Source organism: Octodon degus, unplaced genomic scaffold, assembly GCF_000260255.1.
Source record: "Octodon degus isolate 3935 unplaced genomic scaffold, OctDeg1.0 scaffold00297, whole genome shotgun sequence".
NCBI lineage: Eukaryota > Metazoa > Chordata > Mammalia > Rodentia > Octodontidae > Octodon > Octodon degus.
The window spans coordinates 1,003,714-1,012,666 of record NW_004524873.1 but is presented as its reverse complement, the minus strand read 5'-3'; positions in this window follow the sequence as shown (position 1 = coordinate 1,012,666).

The following is an 8,953-nucleotide window of genomic DNA, read 5'->3' as shown; positions in this document are numbered from 1 at the left end:
AAAAAAAAAAAAAAAAAAAAAACCCAAACTTTTCATGACCCCCCCCCACCGAAAAGTAAATAAATAAATAAATAAAATAGCATTATTCAGTTACAGGCTTTATATCATGTATATTGTCAGGAAGCGTTTTCCAGGTCTCAGTTCAATATTATACACTGGATAAGAAACAAACTACATCGTTCCTATCAGTGTAGTGATGAAGTGGATTCCCTCCAGGTAACCATGCACCAACGGACAAACAAAGGGAGATGCTGGTGGAAGATCTTACCGCTAGATTCCAAGATATCCCTTTGCTGCCTAGGACCAAAGATAGTGGCAGGGCTTTTACCCAGCATCAGCCTGTTCTCTTTTGTTCTGTCCCAACAGGACAGCGGCCAAACCAGAATCTGAACATGTGTGACATAAGATCTGTAGTTTAAAAAAGTTTCCCCAGATAATTCTGATGTGCAGCAAAAGTTGCTGGGGCTTCTGACTCTGTGGACAACGTAATGCTATTTTCTGAAAATGGGACAGACACACGAGCCTTGGCAAACCTAGTGTGAAGACATATTCGGGGTAGACAACAAAGGTACCTTTATATGACAGCGTAGTCTCTGCAAGCCAGCTTGCTTAGGATGTGCCTTTTAAAAATGCATCAACACCTTGTGTTGGGATATTTGCTAGCCCTCTAGAGGGTATTCAGGGGTATTTCAGTGTGGCCAACAATCAGAAAGTCACAATGGGGTGTTTCAGTAGCTGTGCAGAAGAAAAAAAGTCAAACATCACAAGAAATGAAAGAGAAGCTATTTCTAATATGAAATTGAATGTGAGAGTGCAATTATCCAGAGAAAGAAAGGAGTCATTCATTTAGTGGTTTCCTAGGAGGCAAACTCATTTATTTCTCCACTCTCCCAGTGTTTAAACCAACTGCCAGGAGACATTTAAAAATTAACTATCCTATAAATTATTTTGACATACAAGCACCTAAAACAAACGCCATTTCATATCCACCCCCAAACTGAAGTTTGCAAGATTGAAAATATGTTTATGTTTGTGTTTAGCAGGAAACAAAATGAATCACACCAAAAAATCATACCCTCGGGGTCACACATTCACTTGACGTTTGCAGGACAAAACCTTCTCTGGTGTTTGATCCTCACCTCCAGGAGCCACTATTTTTGTGTTCGCTTAGCCAAAAAATGGGACACTGTGTTTGCCCTCCAGAGAATCCCCTAAAATAATTAGATTACTTCCTGTGTTGATACTAATTTGTATACACTAATTTTTTCCAACCTTAGGATTTAGGACTAAAGTCCTGAGTTAGAATGTCAACCCTAGTAGGCCCTATAGGGAACCTGGGGTAATGATTCACTTTCTCAACCTTCCTTATATCAACCCTAAAATAGCAGGTGGGGGAGAACAAGTGCAATACCTACAGCGTGGGTTGATTTACAAAGTGCTTAACTCCATGCCTAGCACAGGTAGGAGTGTGATAGATGGTAATCCTTCCTCCAGCCATATCTTATTTATAAGTTAGGAGAGCCAGAGAAACATCCTATTGATAGCTATTCTGTCAGGATCATACAGAAAAATCTAGTTTGGCACTAATGAAATAAGGATTTTTTTTTTTTCTCCTCAAATGCCTTCAGGGCACTTTTGGCTGGCTGGAGGGTTGTGGGGATCGAACTACAACAACCTGAGGCTGACAGCTTTGTGGAAGCAGCCACTTAAAGAACTGAGCTAGGGCCAGGCCCCCAAATGGAATAAGTGGGTTTTTTTGTTTTTTGTTTTTTGTTTTTTCTCTGAATGCCCTCAGGCGTGGTTTGGCTGGCTGGAGTGTTGTGGGAATCGAACTACAACAACCTGAGGCTGACAGCTTTGTGGAAGCAGCCACTTAAAGAACTGAGCTACGGCCAGGCCCCCTAGTTTGGCACTAATGAAAAACATGTGGCTTCACTTAGAAATGCACTGTTCTGAAACTTAATCTTTGAAGAAACTCAGTTTCTTCGACTGAGATTTCTCTTTCCAAAATAGGACTCTTCTTTCGTAGTTACTCTAGTGCCCTGTCCTCCTCCTCCTCCTCCTCCTCCTCCTCCTCTTCCTTCTCCTCCTTCCCCTTTTCCTCATTCTCCTCTTTCTCCTCCTTCTTCTTTTAATGTATTTGATACAGGGTCTCACTACGCAGCTTGGACTCATAGTGATCCTCCTGTTTTCAGTCTCTCCAGCGCTGGGATTACAGACATGCGCCACCACACCTGGTCTTGGTGACTGGCTCAGCATGTGCCAGTGGGGCCAACATGACATGCGGGACTAGGGTTCTAACCAAAGCAGGTGCTTAGTCTGCTAAGCTATCTCACCAGCCCTCTCTTCCTAAAATAACACAAAAAACTAAAAATACACTATTGGTTTATTTCTCAATTCTCCAGATTCTTTTGGAAACTTTAACTACCTCATCAGCATACCAGCTCATGCTGTTTCCCCTACTATCCACCACCAGCATTTTATAGGCAAACTCCTCCCAAACTCATGCACAACCTCAATGCTATCAGACACCCTCTGAGACACTCTTTCAGCACCACGTCAGTCTTTCATTCTAAAAATGATTTTATTAAGAGGTTTCCATCAATACATGGTTCATCATTTTTCATACCCCTAAATACAGGGGCTTTCATCATTACTAAATTTTAACCACTTATACACTAGCAGAGCTGTACTTAGGGCTTTATAAACACCTAAATCTCAAATTTTTAAACTGTTACTTCTTCTTCAGTCTCTTTATTATTTTTTTGTTTATATGTATTTTATTAATTGATTTTATGACATTCACATTCTGTCCTCCATATCACAACCTGTTACATTTTATACATCTTTATCTGTCTATCATTCATTATGGGCAATTTCTTTAAATCTATTGTCTTGGTTTGTTAATTCTCTATGCAGCTGCATTTAGTATTCTGTTTAAACTTGTTCATTGGCAAAAGCTATTTTTTTAAACTTAGATATTTCATTGCTAAAAATTATGTGTGATTTTTTAATTTTAGTTTTTGAACAGATAATTAAAACCACATAATTTTTAAATTGAAGTGATATCAAAGATATGCATTGAGAAGTTCCATACCTACAGTGTTATGTCTGGGGTTTAAAATGTCCTTCCAAAGCCTCCTTGTGTTGAGGAATTGGTTGCCAATTGATAGGATTTAGGGGAAGCGATTACATTAAGAAGTTTCTAACTTCATCAAGTAGATTAATCCAATGATAAGTTCATTAGCTGAATGGGCCAATTAGGAGGTAGATGCTAGTTGGAGAAAGACGGTCATGGTGGGATGTGGTTTTGAGGATTATATTTTGTCCCTAGTGCCTCTCTTTCAGACTTTCCCGCTTCCTCCCTCCTTCCTTCCCTCTCCATCCCCCTTTCCTTCTCCCCTCCTCTCCTGGTTGCCATGAGAACAGTTTTGCTCCACCACAACTTTCTGCCATGACACTTCTGCCCCACCACTGACCTAAAAGCAGCACAGCTAGCTAACCATGAACTGGTCCTTCTGAAATTGTGAGTCAAAATAAACCTTCCAGCTTTCAAATTGTTTATCTCAGGTATTTTGTCACATTGGTAGAATGCTAACACATACTCCATCTCCATCTGCTCTCTCCATGTAAATCATTTCAATTAGCTTCTAGTGTATGATTCCAGGGTTTCTTGGAGTCATATGCAGGTAAACACATTATATATGTTCTTATTTTTCTTACATGAAAGTTAGCATAATATATGTTATTATTATGCTTCATTTTTTTCACTAGGAGCCAGGCAAAACTGCATGACTGTAAGTAGAGCTACTTGGCGGACTAATACTGGAGGATCTCCCAGATTTGAAGCCAGTCTGGGCAACTTAGTGAGAATATTTCAGAAATACACCTGGTAGCTGTCCTTATTTGGTTACTATGAACTCTCTCCATCACAGTGAATAACCTCAGATTACTTACTCATTTTAAAAATCATTTCTGTAAATATCCTATGTATTTGTTTTGTATTTTGGTCTTATAATTCTGTGTCTGAATGGATTAACCACGTGAGAACTGTGGATTCATCTAACTTATAATGACTTGTTTCCCTGAACATTTTGTGATCTTTGAAATATAGCTCATAATAACTGGTTGAGATCCTGAAAATCTAAACTGAAAATGCTTTCATTCAGAAAGAATGTGCATTGGTTTCTGCCAAGAATTGGAGGTAAAGGGTACTAATGACCTACAATAGCTTTAGAGACATTTAGAATTTTCTGCTTGATTTGAGTTTCTTACTTACTTTCTATGTCCCATACAGTGGCATGGAAATTTAGGTCTGCATAGAAACACTGACAGCACTATTTGCCTTGGCTATGTTTCTCAACTTTCATTTAACTGATCTATTTCAGTGCTGTTACCAATGTATTTAGTATAGCTTTATGGTATACTTTAATATCTGCTAGAGAAAGCCTTTACTTTTTCAAAAAAAAATTCTAGATTCTCCACAATTTTTTTCTTTTTCTTTTTTCTTTTTGGTGGAACTGGGGATTGAGCTTAGACCCTTGCACTTGCCAGGGAAGCGCTTATTCCACTGAGCCATCTCCCCGGCCCCAACACAATTTTTGTTTCTAAATGTTCTTTTAAATTATTTGCTGGGGCCGGGGAGATGGCTCAGTGGAATAAGCACTTCCCTGGCAAGCACAAGGGCCTGAGTTCAATCCCCGGTTCCACCAAAAAAGTAAATAAATTATTTGCTTATGGACTTTGGAAGGCTTTGTGGACTTGTGACGGATTATAAAGAACACTGTGGCAGAAGTTCATGTTAACAGCAAAAGCCTACGCCAACACAAACAAAAATGAACTGAAAGGACCTAAGAGGCAAGCATGGTGGCACACACAGCTACTTGGGAGGCTGAGATAGGAGGATTGCTATAGCTCAGGAGTTCAAGGCTAGCCTCAATACATACTCATAACAGGACCCCATTTAAAAAAGAAAACAGGCCAGATGTGGTGGCATAAATCTGTAATCTCAGCACTTGGAAAGCTGAAGCAGTAGTACTGCTATGAGTTTAACACCAGGCCAGGCTACATAGAGAGATCAGGGCCAGCTTAAACTACCTAGTGAGACCCTGTCTGAGAGAAAGAAAGAAGAAGAAAGAAAAGAAAAGAAAAGAAAGAAAGAGAAAAAATTAGTAGGCAGCTGGGAATATAGCTCAGTGGTCTAAGCACCTGCCTGGCAAGCACAAGGATCCCCAGTACTGCATGCAGAGCCAGCCCCAGAATTCAGGGCATGACGTGCTGATCACTGAAACTGGGCATGGTGGTGTGTGCCTGTAATCCCACTGCTGTAGAGGCTGAGACAGGAGGATCAGTACAAGTCTGAGCTGCGTAGCAAGACCCTGTACCAAATAAATAAATAGAAGATTTTTTAAAAATTAAAAGAAAGGAAAAAGAAAATAGGAAATGACTTGCAATAGTTAGCTAAGACTTCAGTATTATACCTCCGATGCTGAAGAATTCAACGAGATCTAATCTCATATGAAGCAAACTGCCACAGTCCCATGACCTAACTCAACTCTAGTTCATGAGCACAATGCAGCATTTAAGGTCTCAAGTGGAAAAAATTCCAGAGTCCTGCCAGTGTGAGCTCTAGGGGCACAGGTCAATTGCTGGAAGAATAAGCAACACCCTTGGAGGACGCTGAGCTATCATTGATTATTAAGGAATGTGGTGTTGCAATAGCTACCACCCTGCCAAGCACACCATTTCTTCTCTGTCATCATTTTCAGTTCAGACTGTGGCTGTGTCCTCAGGCAAAGCCTAAGGCACTGTCACAGGGAGCATTGAACAACACTGTGCTTGTGCAATTGGAAAACTAGAGAGAAAGAAATCAATGCTTTCGTTGCTATTGAGACTCTTCTAGAGCAAAGAGATGTTCATGCCTATTAACAAAAATCAATGCAATGCACTGCTATTTTTCAAGTAGAAAATGTACCACAGCAAAATAGGGAACACCTCAAATTGTTTTCTAAAAGGATTCTAATAAAGTACTATCAAGTATATCCTCATAGTAGATTTAAGTAGCAATATACCATGATTACAAATGCTTATTCCAAAAACACATAGCTGCCTAAATGTTAGGAAACTTATTAAAGTTCACCAAAGGAGGAAAACATAGATGATTCTGGGCTGTACATTGTATACTATTTGATGTCAATCCCTGATAAATCTGCTTTGTAAAATGGGCCTACCTGAGCAAGCTTTTCCTTGAAATTGAAATGTATCTTAAAGATACATTTAGAAGCTAGAAAAATAGCCTCTTTAATAAATGGTGCTGGAAAAAGAAGATAGAAAGATAGCCTCTTTAATAAATGGTACTGGAAAAACTGACTTTGTATATACCAAAGCTTAAAATTGGACCCATATCTTTCACCATGCACTAAGCTAAATCCAAAATGGATCAAAGATCTAAATATTAAAACAGAAACATTAAATCTGCTGGAAGTTAGGACGGGTAAAACTCTTGAAGACATTGGTTTAGGTGAAGACTTTCTGACTAAAATCTTGATTACACCGGAACTATCACAAAGAATCAACATTTAGGATTTTATTAGAAAGCTTTTGCACTGCAAGAAAAACCACCAACAGAGTAAAGAGACAACTCACAATGTGAGAAAGAATGTTCGCCAGTGGTTTCATGACAAAGTATTACTACTGAGAACATATTTTAAAAAACTCCTCAGACTTCCCAAATTTAAAGACCTGTCCAAAAATGGGTCCCTGAGATGAATACACACTTCTCAGATGAATACAAATGGCAAATAAATAAATGAAAAAATGTTCAACCTCACTGGTCATCTGAGAGATGAAAATAAAACAACACTGAGATTCCATCTCACTCCAGAAAGAATGTCTATTATGAAGAAATCAACCAGTAACAAGTGCTGAGGGGCTGTGAAGAAAAAAGAAGGCTTCTCCACTGTTGGTGGAAACATAGGTTGGTGCAACCACTGTGGTAATTCCTCAAAAATCTAGGACTGGAGGTCCCATTTGACCAGCTATTCCCCTTGTGAGTATCTTCCCAGAAAAATTAAAAACAATGACATTGTGCACCTATGTTTACAGCAACACAATTTGTAGTAGCTAAACCGTGGAAACAACCCAAATATGTCCATCAGTCAAGAGGTGGAGGGGCCAGGGAGATGGTTCAGGGGCCAGGGAGATGGCGCAGTGGAATAAGTATTTCCCTGGCAAGTGCAAGGGCCTGAGTTCAATCCCTGGTTCCACAAAAAAAAAAAAAAAAAAAGAGGTGAATAAAAAAGATGTGAGGTTTTTTTATACAATGGATTACTACTCAGCCATAGAGGACAAACTGGAGATTTTTATGGATGAATGGATACATCTCGAAACCATACTCATAAGTGAAAAAAATCAGATTCACATGTGTAAACGTTGTGTTGTGTCCTTAGTCCGAGAAACTGAAAAAGTAAATAAGCTCCAAAATGGTAATAGATATTGGAAATGAGAATAAGCTGTTCAAAAGGAAAGAGAAGCTGGGATGAAGGAAAGGAGAAGAGAAAGAAGGGAAAAGCAAAACAATAAAAATGATTTAAATATATATATGTTTAAGATAGTTATAGTACTAATTTCTCTTAATTCATTGAAAAGAAAGATTTGGGCTGATATTGTTTGGACAATTAAATACTTGTATCTTGTATTATGAGTAACTAATTTAAAAATAACTGGTCGGGGAGATAACTCAGCAGCATAATTGCCTACCTGGCAAGCCCAAGGTCCTAAATTCAATCCCTAGTATCAAAAATAAATAAATAAATACAGAATGTATTAACCATCGTTACTCTCTTATTATCTTGGAAATGTTTTTCCTCTTTAAAATAAAAATCTAGAAACCAATATCAATCTTAGTGCCTAAAGCCCTTATAGTATTAATACTATGATAGCTTTGCTTTTGTGTGACAGATATTGCAATTAGATAAGAGAACAAAGAGAAGGTTTTGCTTTGATTTGCTTCTCTATTTTTTGTTTCTTTTTTTTTTTTTTTTTTGAGGTAGGGCCTCACCATGTAGCTCAGACTGGCTTTGAACTCACTATGTAGCCCAGGCTGGCCTCAGATTCAGGTTGATCCTCCCACCTCAGCCTCCTGAGTGTTGGGATTACGAGCTTGGGTCACCACACCTGGCACAACATACATTTTAAATATTGGAATTTTTACTGGCCTCTTAGGTTCACATGCTCAAGTTCATTTGCTTTCCTTTGCCCATGCCACTAACCAAATCAAAGAAGGCCATATATTTTGGTATATAAAAGGAAAAAAAAAAAAAAAACTTACTGAAAGCTAGCTCAAAGGAGATGGAGGTGCCTGTTTTCTGGAAATCACCATTTCACTGTCATAGGTAGACAAGAGTCTTTTGTAGTAAGGAACAGAGGGAGAGATCATGCAAATCTTTGGCTTGATTGATTACTTCCAGCCACCTTTAGTTTATTGTCCTCTTTCTATGGAAAGGAAACCTGGCTCCAGGCCTCCTGGTGTCAGCATTCTGTCACTTTTTGGTGGCTGGGGTGGGGGAGGGGGCTTGGTTGATTATATGCTCAGCAGAAGGAAGTTTGGAGAAATTGCTTATTTCTACCCTCAAAAGTCTAACTTTTAAAAGCTCCATTTTACAAGACTGGTTACAGAGTGAAGAAAATAAAATTATCAGTATTTGCAGAAAGTAGAAAACTAGAAATTCAGCTGAAAACCATTGAAAGTAAAGAGGGTTATAGTTTTGATCTTAAATATCTCCCAGAGGTCCATGTTTTAAAACCTTGGCCCAGTTGTGGCACTTTTGGAAGGTGGTGGGACCCTGTGGAGGTAAGGCCTAGCAGAAGGAAGTCAGACTTGTCAGACTTTGGGGACTTCACCTCTCTCTCTCCCTCTCTCCCCCTCTGTCTCTGTCTCTGTCTCTGTCTCTGT